This window comes from Bicyclus anynana, chromosome 12, assembly GCF_947172395.1.
Source record: "Bicyclus anynana chromosome 12, ilBicAnyn1.1, whole genome shotgun sequence".
NCBI lineage: Eukaryota > Metazoa > Arthropoda > Insecta > Lepidoptera > Nymphalidae > Bicyclus > Bicyclus anynana.
Genome location: NC_069094.1, coordinates 15,371,159 through 15,387,347, shown reverse-complemented (window position 1 = coordinate 15,387,347; position 16,189 = coordinate 15,371,159). Strand labels below are relative to the sequence as shown.

General features: G+C 37.4%; 1 pseudogene; it reads right to left on the bottom strand.

Moving 5' to 3' along the window:
• Positions 1-10,139: 10,139 nt before the first annotated feature.
• Positions 10,140-10,289, bottom strand: LOC112049753 (U1 spliceosomal RNA; annotated as a pseudogene).
• Positions 10,290-16,189: the final 5,900 nt, after the last annotated feature.

Genomic DNA, 16,189 nt, shown 5'->3' with positions numbered 1-16,189 from the left:
TAAACTCTCAGTAGCTTGAAGCTGAGCTTGAAGATGGAAAAATGCTTGTTAAGTGAAAAACCTAATAGGTACATGATCTTACAGAAAACTTCGATAGCTTAACGTTTAAGGGGTAGATTGAGTAACTAGAAGTACTAGATTCTATATCTACATAACCTCATAATTGTCATATTTATTGCAGTAGTAGGGGACCCGGTCAAGGATCGCTTTGACTTATGTGTTGTGTGTGTACAGTTCGTCCTTGTCCCTACCCTACTCCTACCTCTACCCTACCCCTACCCTACCCCTGAATTCATTTGTTACAAATAATGTGATAAATGAAGAAATGGTCGACCAATTTTGTGCAAACTTCACATAAACCATCTACTAAATAGTCCGAACAAAGCGTAAATATTTGATTCAGATAAGTGAGCCCGCTTTTGAGGTATAAAAATACAACGAATAGTGGCATTGATTTTTATATTTAGATATTTCCTCTCCGGCATATTAGTGAAATCCAACATTATTAGAAGACTGAAACAGACAAAAACGTTTGACTTAGTCAATTTATTATGTGACAATTTGAAAAAATTCAGATAATATTCGATCCACCCGAATAATACGAATAATCGAACCCACACCCTCCGGAGGGTGTGGGTTCGAATACGGTCCGGGGCATGCACCTCCAACTTTTCAGGTGTGTGCATTTAAGAAATTAAATAGCACGTGTCTCAAACGGTGAAGAAAAAACATCGAGAGGAAACCTAAATACCAGAGAATTTCCTTAATTCTCTGCGTGTGTGAAGTCTGCCAATCCGCATTGGGCCAGCGTGGTGGCCTATTGGCCTGACCCTCTCATAAAGAGAGGAGAGTCGAGCTCAGTAGTGAGCCGAATATGGGTTGATAACGACGAGATAATATTCGTCACCACATATCAGTGTAACCACAGTAAGAGCTAATGTGTGGTTAAATTAAACAAACAAAAAAAAAACAATACGCACAGAATGGATATAAAATTAAAGTCCAAATGTTCTTTCTAAAGTTAAATTTTTATACTTACAAAAATTGTACGTTCAAAAAACTCAAACGCGGCATTAAGAAATCTAAATCGTCCCTCATCCGTCTTTGTGAGGATAAACCGCAGAAAGTATATCTATTGGAAAAATATTAAGCTGAAATATTTAGACGTACGACTTGGGAACGTCTTTTACGCTCCTTTGCATCTCTTGTAAAATGTAGTTTGAACTGATGGTTTAAAAAATATTTGTTTTTCTAACTCTTTTAAAACCAATACAAATAAAAGACTGAAGAAAACCTTTGTTTTTAACTTTTTCCTGCAAATCAAAAGTACCTTTTAACCTTTAATCGGAAAACCTGCGTTTCAATATAAACCTCTAAAATCGTTAACCATTTACAAACAAAAGTTCGACTATGAATAAATGAAATGAACATTTTGAATAGCAGAAAACTGCTCGTAGAAAACCGAAGCGAATTTTCCGCCTCCAGCCGTCCTCTCAGCTGGATAACTTCCGGTAGATTATTTGGAAAATGTTTACAGGTTTATCGAGTTTTAGGGCGATGTTGGTATGCAGATTTAAAGTTGTACTAGCGGACGCCCGTGACTTCGTCCGCGTGGACTTCAATGTAAACTTTCAACCCCTATTTCACCACGTAGGGGGTTTAATTTTAAAAATTCTTGAATCATATTATATTTCGTATTTTATTAATGATTTATGAAAAAATTTAAAAACTGTAACTCCATAAAAATTTTCAACCCTTATGTCACTTCTACTTTTATTTTAGGGTGAAAAAGTACCCTATGTTTTGCTCCCATTTACCATTGTACCAAAATTCATCTTGATCGGCTAAGCCGTTTAGCCCTGAAAAAGGTAACAGACAGACAACAAAAGGAACAAAGATTCCGACGAATTGAGAAACTCCTCCTTGTTTTGAAGTCTGTTAAAAATGAAGTCTGGCTACGCATAATCAAACTTGTATTCTGTGTGTCTAGTGGGAGTTATCAATATTTTCATACTGTTACTATCGCGTTAACGTAAACCCGATTTTATATGGAATTGAAACAGTTATGCAGTAGTGCCACTAGATGGCGCTGTTTCAATTCCTTTGAAATTTGCGTCTACGTTAACGCGATAGTAACAGTATCAAAATGCCACTAGGCCCTCTGTTTATATGTGACCATCTAATGTCAAGGCCTGTATGATAAACTTTACTGATAACACAGTTGATACCGTTTGTGATTTATTCATAGAATTATTATTTAGATCGTGTTTATTAAGAGCTTCCAAGAATCATTTTTAAGAATCTGTAAATTATATAAGACTAGTCGAAGCCCCGCGGTTTCACCCAACTAGTTTCAGTTTCTATGAGAATACGGGAATAAAATGTAACCTATGACACTCACAAATAACGTGACTTTGAGTGGTAAAAGAATTAAAAAAAAATACGTGTGGCACTCGGGGACTGCCGCAGTACAGAATTTTTTATCAGTTTATGCAAGTATAATTATTTATTTATTTTATTTTTTATGAGATATTTTTTTTCTTTAGAAAATAATAAAAAATAAAATCTGAAATCGAACTCTGTTTTAAAAGTTTTGCCCCTTAGTTTCACACCACTTGTTCACTTGAGCCGTTAGGATAACGTCTAAATGTGTTTTAATGCACGTCTTGGGTGTTAGGTTTATTTCGTTACGGATTTTTTTTAATTTGGTCACCGCGATAAAAGCTATGCAATAGCTTAAAACCGGTTCAGAGATTACCCCCACAATACCGCAAGCTTTGCCTTTTCATATTAATCATCATTATCAACCCATATTCGGCTCACTGCTGAGCTCCAGTCTCCTCGCTCAATGAGAGGCGTTAGGCCAATAGTCCACCACGCTGGTCCAATGTGGATTGGTAGACTTCACACACGCAGAGAATTAAGAAAATTCTCTGGTATGTTTTTGTAGGTTTGGTATGTTTTACCTTCACCGTTTGAGACACGTGATATTGTTTCTGAAAATGCACACAACTGAAAAGTTGATGGTGCATGCCCCGGACCGGATTCGAACCATCCCCTCAGGAATCGGAGGCGGAAGTCGTATTCACATGGGCATCAATATGGTCAAAGAGACTCTCTGGCGTCCAGCGCTTAAGACAGAAGCTTAATAGCGTCCAGCGCAAAATCGCTATTAGGATCGCGCGAAGGTACCGCAGGATATCTTTTGAAGCGTACCATTCTAGCTCGTTTACCTCCCTTTGACATAATCACAGAAATAGATGCTAAAAAGTATGACCAGATTCGCTCGGGGGAAAACAGAGATGCAAATATCTTCGCTTCTACAACAAGATGTTATTACTGCGTGGAAAATGCGTCTTCCACAAGAGAAAAACGCAAGAAACATAACCCTTGTCCCCCAGTAACACGGGTATCTCACAAAGAGATTTCCCCCCCGAAAAAAGAAAAGGAAGGTCGCATGTTATATGTACAGTAGTAAACTTTGCTCAATGCAAATCGTTTGAAATGCAAACAAGAAATGCGCTTTTGGTAAAAATATGTTCGCTGGAGAATTGCACTGATTGTTTCGCTTACAAAGAGCCTCCGTTTGACGTTTGCACTTTGTTTGTATGCTTCCGAAGATATTATATTATATTCCGAAGTGGACAAAGTATTTTTTTTATATAGTACCTAGTGTTCGAAATCAGTCAAGTATGAGTTGGAATCGTACATAAGTTCCGTACCAATGAAATTAAAAATAATAGTATTTAATCATGACCATTATAATGACCCATATGGACAAGCCATCCTGCATTTAGAATGATGGATATTCGCTTAGATTTTTAATTTAAATAAAATAAATTTCAGCAATATACAGAGAGGAAGACGAAGGTAGACAATATAAATATACTAGCAGACGCCCGCGACTTCGTCCGCGTAGAATTTAGTTTTTTTTCATACCTCGGGAACCATGGATTTTTTTACGGGATAAAAAGTAGCCTATGGGTTAATCCATGCTATAATATATCTCAATTTCACCAAATTTCAGCTAATTCAGTTCATTAGTCGAGGCGTGAAAGAGTAACAAACATTCATATCATCAAAATCATCAGTTTTCGCAAATCGGGAAATCATGAATTTTTTCGAGATAAAAATAATGTGTTAATCCAGAGTAAAATCTATTTCTATTCCAAATTTCAGCCAAATCTCTTCAGTAGTAGCGGCGTTAAAGAGTGACAAACATCCATACAAACATCCAATATCCATACAAACTTTAGCGTATATAATATTAGTAGGATATTTATAATAAGTATCTACATACGAGTACATATTATAGTACAGAAATCAGAGATTTAAAAAGCAGAGGCCCAGCAACTAGCGGGCTATACGTTTCGTTCAATTTATAGTATCTATAGTATCTACATAGCATCTGTGCGAAGCCGGGGCTAGTCGCTAGTATGTTACATATAAATCGATGTATAATGTAACATACGAAGTCAAAGTCTTGCAAAACGTAAAAAGTCGAAGTCTTGGGTTTAGCGAGGAGATAAAGTGCCGCCATATTCGTGTTAACACAATTATTACCTCTTTATGGCGCGATGGAATTTACACGTGTCCATTATACAACGATTTTTAAGGCGCTAATTTTTGACTTGAATATTTTGGAATCAATAGTAACATCATTTATTCTTTTTTAGGCGTAGGTTCGGGCCAGGTTAATCAAATCCAATTTTTCAGTAAACAAACTTTTCATAAAAAAATATATTTATTTCACTTTTTTTTATATAATTTAAATTCGTAAATTAAAACAAGTTTTTTTAAATAATATAAAAAATTAAATGATTAATCATTTCAGTTATGTTATGCACATTAAGACTTCGACTTAAGAAACGGTGAAAGAAGAACATCTTGAGAAATCCTGCATACATGAGAATTTTCTTAATCGTCTACGTGTGTGAAGTTTGCCAATCCCTTTTAAAAAATTAGGCTCACTACGCTGCTATAATACGGGTTGGTGGGCTTAGTTTATTAATGTTTGAGTAGCACTAAGATCACTATTAGTTGGTAATGTTAATGGATTTCCCAGAAATGGTGATAATTAACTCTAAACTCTCTTGAGAGGAAGACGAATATCGGTCCCATTTGAAAAATGTGGCTAAAATTATCTTTTAGATTTTTGATTTTTTTAAAGGATTGTCGGTATGTAAGCTAATGGAAACAGTTGCATACATGAAAAAACTTTGAAAGGGAATGTACGAGGGCGGGCGGACTCGAGGCAATATAAAGTTAGTGATTGATTCCTACAGCGCGCCTATAAAAGAGCTGTTACGTCTTTTGAACCTTTTCAGTTGCCATCAAATGTACATTTATGTATACCATACCAGTAGAGAAAAATAAAAAAACAGAACATTTGAAAATTGTCAATATTGTAAGGATGAATAATGGATATCTCAAAAAATTCAAATTCTTCTGAGAGGAGACTCGAGCTCAGCAGTGAGCCGCATATGGGTTGCTAATGATGATGATGATATGGTAGTCTGTCAGTATAATACTAACAGACTAATACTGTCAGTTAGTAGTGTTTCTACCTCTGGTTTGGAATGCAGGTTTTACTTAAAAAAGCTAGTAAGACACTACACAGTTGTTTTTGTTTTAAAAAAATATGTTTAACAATTTATAATTTACTAGCGGACGCCTGCGACTTAAAAACTAGCGAAACCATGGATTTCTACGGGATGAAAAGTAGCTTATGTGTTAATCCAGAGCAAAATCTATTTTCATCAAAAATTTCAGCTAAATCGCCGCAAAATTGACAAAGTTTCATACAAACTTTCATCCCCTATTTTATCCTCTTGGATATGGAATTGATCAAAACCTTTCTAGACTACAAGCCCTTGAACAAAAATTACATTTGAAATGACCCAACGTGAATAACGCTTAGAAGGCTGTTACTATATCAGAAAATAACTCTGAGCACTATCCTGTCATTTCTGAGCGGTACAGGTGAGTACGTACATAATTAAGTAGCTTTTTCTTGGCGTGCATGATTCGAACCTAGGAGTCATAACCGATCACGTTAACCACTTTGATCTATGAGACCTTTGTGAATGTTGATTAAAATTCACGTAAACTATATAAAATAACAAATAAGTATTGTTTAATTGTTCAATTCAATTATGAAACAATGAAGTTCTTAGTGAGTTGTTTTCATCGGAATCACAAACAACTGAACTCTTACTAATGTTAAAAGTATTACAAAGAAAAATAACTGCTAAGAATCTGGAAAAAACTTGGAAAAGTCTGATTTTTTTATTTTTTTTTATAAGAATATTTGCCATGTCTTTGAAATATGATCAATATTCCCCTGTCCGTCCAACTAGTCGGGAAATAGTGTATTAGGAGTGGGCACGACAATTATAGACCAACGGGGCGGGGATCGAACTAATACTAGAACTGAACAGCCTGTAGTAGTCAGATCTTCGACATTTTACGAAAGCTGAAAGTTTGTTGTTGTTTTTTAGCTCATGCTCCTATTATAGTGCTTGGTCCAAGATCCGGCATTAGAAATATATACCCTCATCTTTTATAATTATAATACATATACAAGAGTGAATAGGCATCTTCTAGTTCCACCATAGGCTGCATCATCGCTTATCAAGCATGATTGCAGCCTATCGCTAGCCTATACAGGGTAGATGTCCCGTAATTAATGGATAACGCAAACGGTAGATGCACCACCGAATTATCTATAACTAATTTGAATAGTTTTTCAAAAATCCCTAGGGTACCCAAGTTATATTTTGTTTCGGGTTTTTCAAAATTTTCTATCTATCATTTGCGTTTTATCCATTAATTACGAGACATCCTGTATAATGTAAAAAAACCTGGAAATTATTCCAAGGTACTCAAAGTGATATTTTTCATTATAAGTCATATCACTCTATATCTCTCATGATGTTTAACCTGTGTCGAACATGAGCTAAAGTTCAAGTCAATTTCCATCGCGTCACTCTACGCGCCGTGGGCTGAAGCCATTCTTCATCACTCTGTAATTGGCATCTCGTTGTCGCCTACTCGCTGCAGGCTGACTAGCCACAGTCTAAAACTTACAGTTAGCCAAACTGTACAAATGAGAGATATTGTGTTACGCGGTATTTATAGACCGAACGAAATTTTTAAATACATTATTTGTTACTTATATGTTCAAAACAAGAGCACTATTCTGTAACAAAGTTTTTGAAACTCGACAGTGCGAGCTTCGAGTTCGTCTTTATCTCTTTCCATAGTATCGTGTTAGACAGAGTGATAAAGAGGTATTAAAAATTTGCACTATCGTCACTGTTACAGAAACATCGCTTTAGAATACTACACGGCTAAATAAATGGGGAAAAAGACAAATATATCTACCTACGTTAAGTGCGTAGATATATTTGTCTTTTTCGTAGTGCGTTACTGCTGGCGAAAATTCGTCAAGATCTTATGAGTCATGCCATGAATATTTTACCTATGTGTTTTTTTTCTCAAGACAAATATATTTGCCATATTTTAATACATAATTAATGCGTCGCAATTCCTCTTAATTTTTTCAAAAAAAAAATGGTTTCTATGTTATAGCTCTTCGACTAGTACTTTTACAGAATATACTCGTACATGATTGAAAAACTAGTATACTGCTTTACACACATATTCTACACTGTGGGATATATGAGCGCTAATTAATATTAGATCTACCTGCGAACGGTGGATGTAGGGCGCTAGAGATCCGATTATCCGGAAAAATAATGATAGCGCGTGATTGGACCCGCGTCTTGAGGCCGAGGCCTTTATGTTCTGCGATTGGATGGGGAATGGGAATAGAAATACCGTGGTGTGTTATCACGGACTTATGTTATCTAGATACCGCGTCAAATATTTTTTCATCATCACGAGAAATATGAGCGCATCAGACAACTTTGCACAAGAAGTAGAATCAATAAGTTTTATTTATTTAATTATTAGGAAGCCAACGTTGTATACAAAAAACTTATGACTAATTAAACATAACATGCATTAAAAAATAATACACTACTTTGTAGACCCCATTTACAGGCTCACTCAACATTACAAGCATTACATTTTGACGGTCTCCGTGGCGCAGTTGTATGCGCGGTGGATATACAAGACGGAGGTCGTGGGTTCGATCCCCGGCTGGGCAGATTGAGATTTTCTTAATTTGTCCAGGTCTGGCTGGTGGGAGGCTTCGGCCGTGGCTAGTTACCCTACCGGCTAAGACGTACCGCCAAGCGTTTTAGCGTTCCGGTACGATGCCGTGTAGAAACCGAAAGGGGTGTGGATTTTCATCCTCCTCCTAACAAGTTAGCCCGCTTCCATCTTAGACTGCATCATCACTTACCATCAGCTGAGATTCTAGTCAAAGGCTAACTTGTAAAGAATATAAAAAAAAAACCTGTTTGTGTAAGTATAATGGTAATAAATATTGTAAAGAGCAATGATGTTAGAAGAAAAAAGAGGTAGATAGGTTACATAAACTACATTCGATGTTTACAACTAGCACACAAAAATTATTTCAGCGGCATTGTCGTGATGGCAGTGCGGCGACTGAGCTCAGGTTTGCTAATTAGCATAGTTTTAACGTGTATAACCTATCTACCTCTTTTTTCTTCTAACATCATTGGTAAAGAGTGGTGCGTTTAAAAGAGCAACTGTTGAGATTCTTGACGGTCCGCAGAACCTACCTTCCGAATCGGTGATAGAGTCTAAAAATATAGTCATACTTTGACAATTCAAACGTGCCTGTATACTAGGACAATTAAAAAAATTGAATATGTATTTAGAATTTGAACATGAGAATGTATATGTTTTTAACACAATACAAATCTTAAGATATATTTAGTTATAAATACCGTATCGCAATTTTACCTCGTAATCACAGAATTAGCATTAAGATCATACCTATTTGGGAGTCCTTAAAATGGAAATAATGTCGCATTAGAAATCAGGTCTCGAACATTTCGAGTATCGTTTTCACTCTTCAGGTCTCAACTTGTGAATAATAAAATATAATGAACCTAAAAATTGCCTTTCTAAGAAAAATGATGTTATTGTTATTCTTAAATAATGCCACGTTAATCTTATGACTTAAGGTCGCAGCTCATTAGAGCCACCAGGGACCCGACCCGCACCGCCGTATTCTTCGTATGGAATTGTATGGGCATGTGCTCACTACATCAAATCCGTACCAACACCGGACCGCCTCGCTCGCGAGATGTCCACGCGCGAATTGCGAGGACCACTCGATGATAGCTCGCTGTTGGCAAGCTTGCCTCGCGTGACATATTACTTGGAAATTCGTTGACCACGCGAGGTTCACCCGTGGTCCACCTGTCGACTACGAGTGGACGACGAGGCGGTGCGGAACAGGTCCTGGGTGACTCTAATAAGCTACGACCTTTATTCAGATGAAATGTTAGCAATGAGAGAGGTTAGGCCACCATGCTGGCGCTGGCCGAATGCAGATTGGCAGACTTCACACACACAGGGAATTAAAAAAATTCTCTGGTATGCAGGTTTCCTCACGATGTTTATCTTTCACCGTTTTGAGACACGTGATAAATTTCTCAAAATGCAAACAAATGAAAGTCGGAGGTGCATGCCCCGGACAGGATTTGAACCCACACCTTCCGGAATCGGAGGCAGAAGACAAATCCACTGGGTTATCATGGCTCATTTACCCGAATTTTTCATTCCCTTTATGAAGATCTTGCAATTTTCTTAGGTTTTAATGTAAGTGTAAGCTTATGTTTTAGATCGGACTAAACGGCAAAAAGTAAAAAAACATTTGATTCTTTGTAGACTAATCTAAATGCTACGTAATTTCTGCGACCCTGGTACTTTGGAGAGTTATGTAATGATTTCTGCTGGTTTAGTTTTACTGTAAGAACTTTGATCTAATAAAAGTCTCAATAAAAATACACTAACTGTACTTCAGCAAACAAATCTTGTTGTTTGTTTGTGAAAACAGGCACCAGGCTTTCATAAAGTGACGTCACGAGCGTTGGACGCACGCTTTGTGATGCAAATCTGCGTCCACAACAAACTGCGCCGGGCTCTGATTGGCGGTTTTGCGTTCCGCCATTATTTGCAACTGCGTATATTTGAGGGATTTTCATGTGATTCTACCAAAAATTACGCACCTGAATTATCCACATTAGAGATAATCGCAGAGGTCAACCCAGCCGCAGTGCAATTGAAGGGAGCGCTCTGGGGGAACCGCCTTCCTGGTAACGGTGTCCCCTACACTAGATAAGTATAGCCCTGTATAGAGAGACGCAATAGCCCAGTGGGTATGACCTCTGCCGTCGATTCGAAGGGCGTTGGTTCGAATCCGGTCCATGGCATGCACCTCCAACTTTTCAGTTATGTGCATTTTAAGAAATTAAATATCACGTACTGTCTCAAACGGTGAAGGAAAAACATCGTAATGAAACCTGCATACCTGAGAATTTTCTTATTCTCTGCGTGTGGGTAGTCTGTCAATCCGCATCAGGCCAGCGTGGTGGCTTAAGGCCTAACCTCTCTCATTCTGAGAGGAAACTCGTGCTTAACAGTGAGTCGGATATGGGTATAATGATAATGATGTAATTCTTTGCCATTTTGTAACTGCGTTTCAGGAAATTCGGGATAGGCTTTGTTTCATTGACATCGGATTTACCAGAAATAATAAAGTATCTAAATGCTACATAAGTTCTACGACCCGGAAGTTTGTTTGGAGCTTTGATGATTTATGCTGGTTTAGTTGCAAGCCATGTAAAAAAAAATACTAATAAAAGCCTCAATAGCAAACAAATCCTGCTGTTTGTTTGGGAAACAGGCACCAGGCTTTCATAAAGTCGCAAGTGACGTCACGAGCGGTGGACGCAAGCTTTGTAATGCAAATCTGCGTCCACAACAAACTGCCTCGGGCTCTAATTGGCGGTTTCGCATTCCGCCATTAACTGCAACTGCGTATAATTGAGGAATTTTCATGTTGAATCTCGCTTAATTGATCTGTTTATCGTGTATTGTATCGTATCGCAATTAATATTTTAACTATGTATTAAATGATCTTTATATTATCTAGTACTCGTGAACGCCCATGACTTTTATTTTAGACCTTTGGAAGGGCAACAATTCTGTCATAGATAAATTTTATATAACCTTAACCGTTTTCACAGCGCACGCAATGTAACTCCTAAAAAAAAATTAATAAAAAAAATTCAACCGACTTACAACTAAAAAAATAACATAAACTAAAAAGCAAAAAATAACATCTTACCTATGTGCTATCTTCTGATCAGTTTGAAGGCGGTGCCAAGCCAGTGATGTTTTAATTCAAGCCGTTTAAATTACAAAATTTCTGAGGTCCTTTCAGAAACGGCTTTAATTAATCATCAGAGCCTGATATGAAAAAAAATGGGACCACCCTGGAATGGACTCTTCTAAACAAATAAAAGAATTTTCAAAATCGGTCCATATCGAAAATATTGCTGGACATACATAAAAAAAATATACATACATATAAAAATAAAGAAAAATCACCTTTTCCCTTATAACTTTAACATGAGCTATGTTATACCCACTGTGGTTCGCTACTTCAATGGATTTTTTGGGCAAGAGAAGTAAAAAATATTTCTTTGCATATACTCGTACATAAAGAGAAAACTATAAAATTTCCAACTAAAATGTTGGCTGCTCTGAATTAGCTTTAATTTTTCGTGAGAGGCAGGCCATAACCAGACTTATTACGTGTTCCGTCCACTTTTAGTACAAATAACACAAAACGAGTTAGCCAGCTAAAAATTAACGTTAAATTTCGTTTTAAAATTGAGTAGCTACATTTTTTCTTCCTTGTCCTTGATGAAAATGTCTTTTAACATTTTGCGTTCTTAATAAAATTTAAGGTTTTTTTTACGGAAAATAAAGATTTATTCAGCATAAATGTAATTTGCGCTTCAGTTTCAGCGTAATTAACGTTTTTTACGAGTGTTAAATGGCTGCACGAGCCTAATTACTGAATTCGCTCCAGTTTGAACGACCACGGAGAAAACTTACTCACACAAACGACTTTTGTGGCTTTTAAACTAACAAACAAGACAGATGTCTTTTACAAAGTTATCTTATAATTATTTATTACTAGCAGACGCCCGCGACTTCGTCTGCGTGAAAATCAGTTTTTCACAAAACCCGCGGGAACCATGGATTTCCCGAGACAAAAAGTAGCCTATGTGTTTCATCATCATCATTATCATCATATCAGCCGATGGACGTCCACTGCAGGACATAGGCCTTTTGTAGGGACTTCCAAACATCACGATACTGAGCCACCTGCATCCGGCGAATCATTGCTGACGGCTCGCTTGATGTCGTCAGTCCACCTGGTGGGGGGTCTTCCGGAGATTCTTAACACCTCTTGCCCCGCCATTACCGTCAGAACCAGGAATAGCGGGGCTGCCGGGGACTAGGGGCTGTGTTTTAGTTTGTTGGTCCATCTACAAAGGTTTGCCCGATACAAACCACGCTGGGCATGCGGGTTGGTCAGCGCAGTACCAGATTTCTCGCACCGGTGTCGCTGCTGCCCGACACCGGCCTGTGCCATTTAAAAAATTTCTAGCCATTGTGAATGGATATACCACCATTTGTCAGTCGCCAGAGGGTTTGCAGGGTGCATTGCGAGCAGGTGAGGTTGGCAGTTGTGTTTATCTAGAGTATAATCTGTTTCCATTCCAAATTTCTGACAAATTGCTTCAGTAGCCGCAGCGCAAAGGAGAAACAAATATACACACTTACACAAAGTTTCTTATGAGGCAGATATACGCCAATGACCTTGATAGAATGAGCAGGACAGTGAAATATCTTGCATCTCCTTTCAAAAACGTCCATTCAGTGCAGTCACGTGCAGTGCCTCGTCATTCAGTATTATAATGTACTCTGTGCCTCGTCCTATATTGACTTCACAAGGCGACCGCGGGGTTGCCCAGGCGTTTTGATAGTTTTAATTATGAAATAAAATCATTATAAATTATTAAGAACGTTATTTACATTAATAATAGCACGAATCCATTAGTATTGTGTTCTTACATATGATAAAAGAAACAAAAAAATACTCAAGAGTCATTGTTTGGAAGTAAAACCGATGCAAGCTACAAAAACAGAGGCTACTTTGCGTATTTATATAGGATATTTAAAAATTAAATTCACATTGTTGAAAAGCTCAAGGACATGCGTTATATTGTGTAGATCAACATATATTTTTTTCATATTTTTTTTGGATAAAGTTTACAGAGAGAAATGCGAATGATGTACCCAAATTGACGCCGAATTCACGTATTTTTCTCCTCTCCACTAAACTCCAAAGCCAACAACATTTTGTCGTGCGACATGTCGCTCGTGCGCGCCACGCTAATTACACAGCGAGGAGCGTTCGTGACTCGTGAAGAAATCCTTCGTGTAGAACAACGTTCGTGCTTTACGGGCCGCTTGTTACACTGCTTCGGCAGCTTTTGATAAATACGTAATTAATTGTGACCTTTTCACCTTTGGACAAATGCTGTTATATTGTTATTTAGTATTGTTGTTACACTATAGCCTAGACTATAACATTACGATTGTTATGTTGTTTTTGCATAATACACAGTAACGTCATTTCAACTCAAAACAGTAACTAATGACAGGGCACTGTTCTCTAAATAAACACCTTTCGGTTCTTGGTATAACCGACAGTCCTCTGTGCAGAGCATGCATGGAGGAAGAGGAAACCTATGTTATGTTTAGATGCAGAGGTGTATCTGAACAACGCGCAGCACACATTGGATCCCTAGTAACAATCCAAGAGGCGTTCGGCGACCTGGGCCTGCTAAGCTTCTGGAGCGAGCTTGGTTGGCTGGAGTGACTCCGGGGATCAGCACCAAATGGACCTACGTACAACGGCCAACCACTAACCAAGTGAGGAAAAGGCCCAAGAAAAACGAAGAAGAAGAAGAAGAACGTCATTTCTTAACGGTTTACTGTCTGGTTACTTTGTGAAGGTATTTCCAGAATAGCATTCTATCGTATATTTAAAAAAAATATTTTGTAACTGGAATTTGTGAACGAGCTTATTCAATAAACCACAATACATATAATTAATAATAATAACCCCGACCAGTAAACTTGAAAAAAAAAATATTGATAACAAATACTAAAGCGCGTCAAAAATAAACATTTTTTTTTGTGCCAAGCTAAAAACAACTGTTTCTGAAGTCGTTTTTGTATAACGTAGCAACATAATTGACAAGAAATTATAAAAGTACAAAGAGTTGGAAATAAATGTGAAAAAATTGACTACAAACGAATATCGACGTGAAACTCGACGTTCTACGTTCAATTTTACCCTTCACAGGGTTTTACGAGGTTTACACGAGTTAGGCAGTCGCGCCACTATAACAGGCAGATAAAAATTATAAAATTATACATTCAGAACAATCCCTGACACTCATTATTATCTATTTTTATTTTAGAAACTAGCTGACGCCGCGCAGTTTCACCCGCGTGGTTCCCGTTCCCGTAAGAATACGGGGATAATATATAGCCTATAGCCTTCCTCGATAAATGGGCTATCTAACACTGAAATAATTTTTCAAATCGGACCAGTAGTTCCTGAGATTAGCGCGTTCAATCAAACAAACAAACAAACAAACTCTTGAGCTTTATAATATGAGTATAGAAGTATTAGATTATTTATTTCTTGAAAAACATCGATATCTTTTGATTGGCTTATTGAATCTCGCGTCCATATAGCTATAAGGTACTGTTACACATGCTCTAAAATAGCATGCTAAAACGTGCTATTAAGTATGCTCCATACGAGCATGCCTAACATCAATTTACATTTGCTAGCAATAAGCATGCGATTTTTAAGTATGCTCCTGAATAATGATGCTCAAAACAAACATTTCAATTACACAATATGCTAGTTTGTATCTATCGCGCTACCGCGGATCTCTGAAAAACGCCCCATACTAAATGGTACGAACTAATGACGTCGTAGGTACATAATGATCGTTAGATTTCTATGTGCGTTCAAACAAAATTACTAATATCTTTGTTATTTGTGCGTAAATATTGAAAAATGTCACATTTAATGTAAGGAAGCTAAAATAGTACGAATTTTCATCTAATTACAATAAAAGATTTTTAATAGGTAATCAATATACTTATTCAAACCTAGTCATCATCCCCATTCTGTTGAGAGCATATTTTCTACCTATTTTATACCCATAACAAAAGCGTGTGTTTAATAAGCCTGTCTAAAACTTTCCGATACGGTATAGCTTAGGTGGAATGATACCTTTATATTGTAATAAAATATTTTGGCATGAATATTTTACGTGTAAAATAAATGTGGAGCGAATGACATACAATTTAAAAAATATCACAAGCAATATATTTCTTTTTTTAACACACTTTTATTAGCTTTGGCTGTATGTATAAATGTACCTATAGTACATATCTTTGAACTCGATTTTCGAGCACTAATTTAATTTGAAAGTACACTTAATTAACCTATATTCACTGTCTCATATATACTTGGAGTGGAGGGGTAGAGAGCCACTCTGTCATTGTCGTTGGTGGAGATCGGACGTCCGGTGCAGGCCATAATAGTGTAGTGATGAAGCAGTAACTTACTGCTAAGGACCAGGCACCTTACAGTTATGATGGTTGGATTTCCTCCAACCTTAGGCCTCATTCGCATTTTTAACGGACATTAAAAAAGCGTTCAAAAATATTAAAAAGTTAAATGAAGGCCTATTTCCAACGCCCAAAAATTGAAAATGCAACACTGCTCGAAAAAACATCGTGTTTTAAAAACGCTGTCGTGTGTACATGCATTTGGGAATGCATTTGTTGTATTAGAGCGCTTTTTTAACGTTCATTACATACATACTCATCATCATATCAGCCGATGGACGTCCACTGCAGGACATAGGCTTTTTGTAGGGACTTCTATACATCACGATACTGAGCCGCCTGCATCTAGCGAATCCCTGCGACTCGCTTGATGTCATAAGTCCACTTGGTGGGGGGGTCGACCAACACTGCGCTTACTAGTGCGGGGTCGCCATTCCAGCACTTTGGGACCCTAACGTCCATCGGCTCTTCGAACTATGTGCCCTGCCCATTGCCACTTCAACTT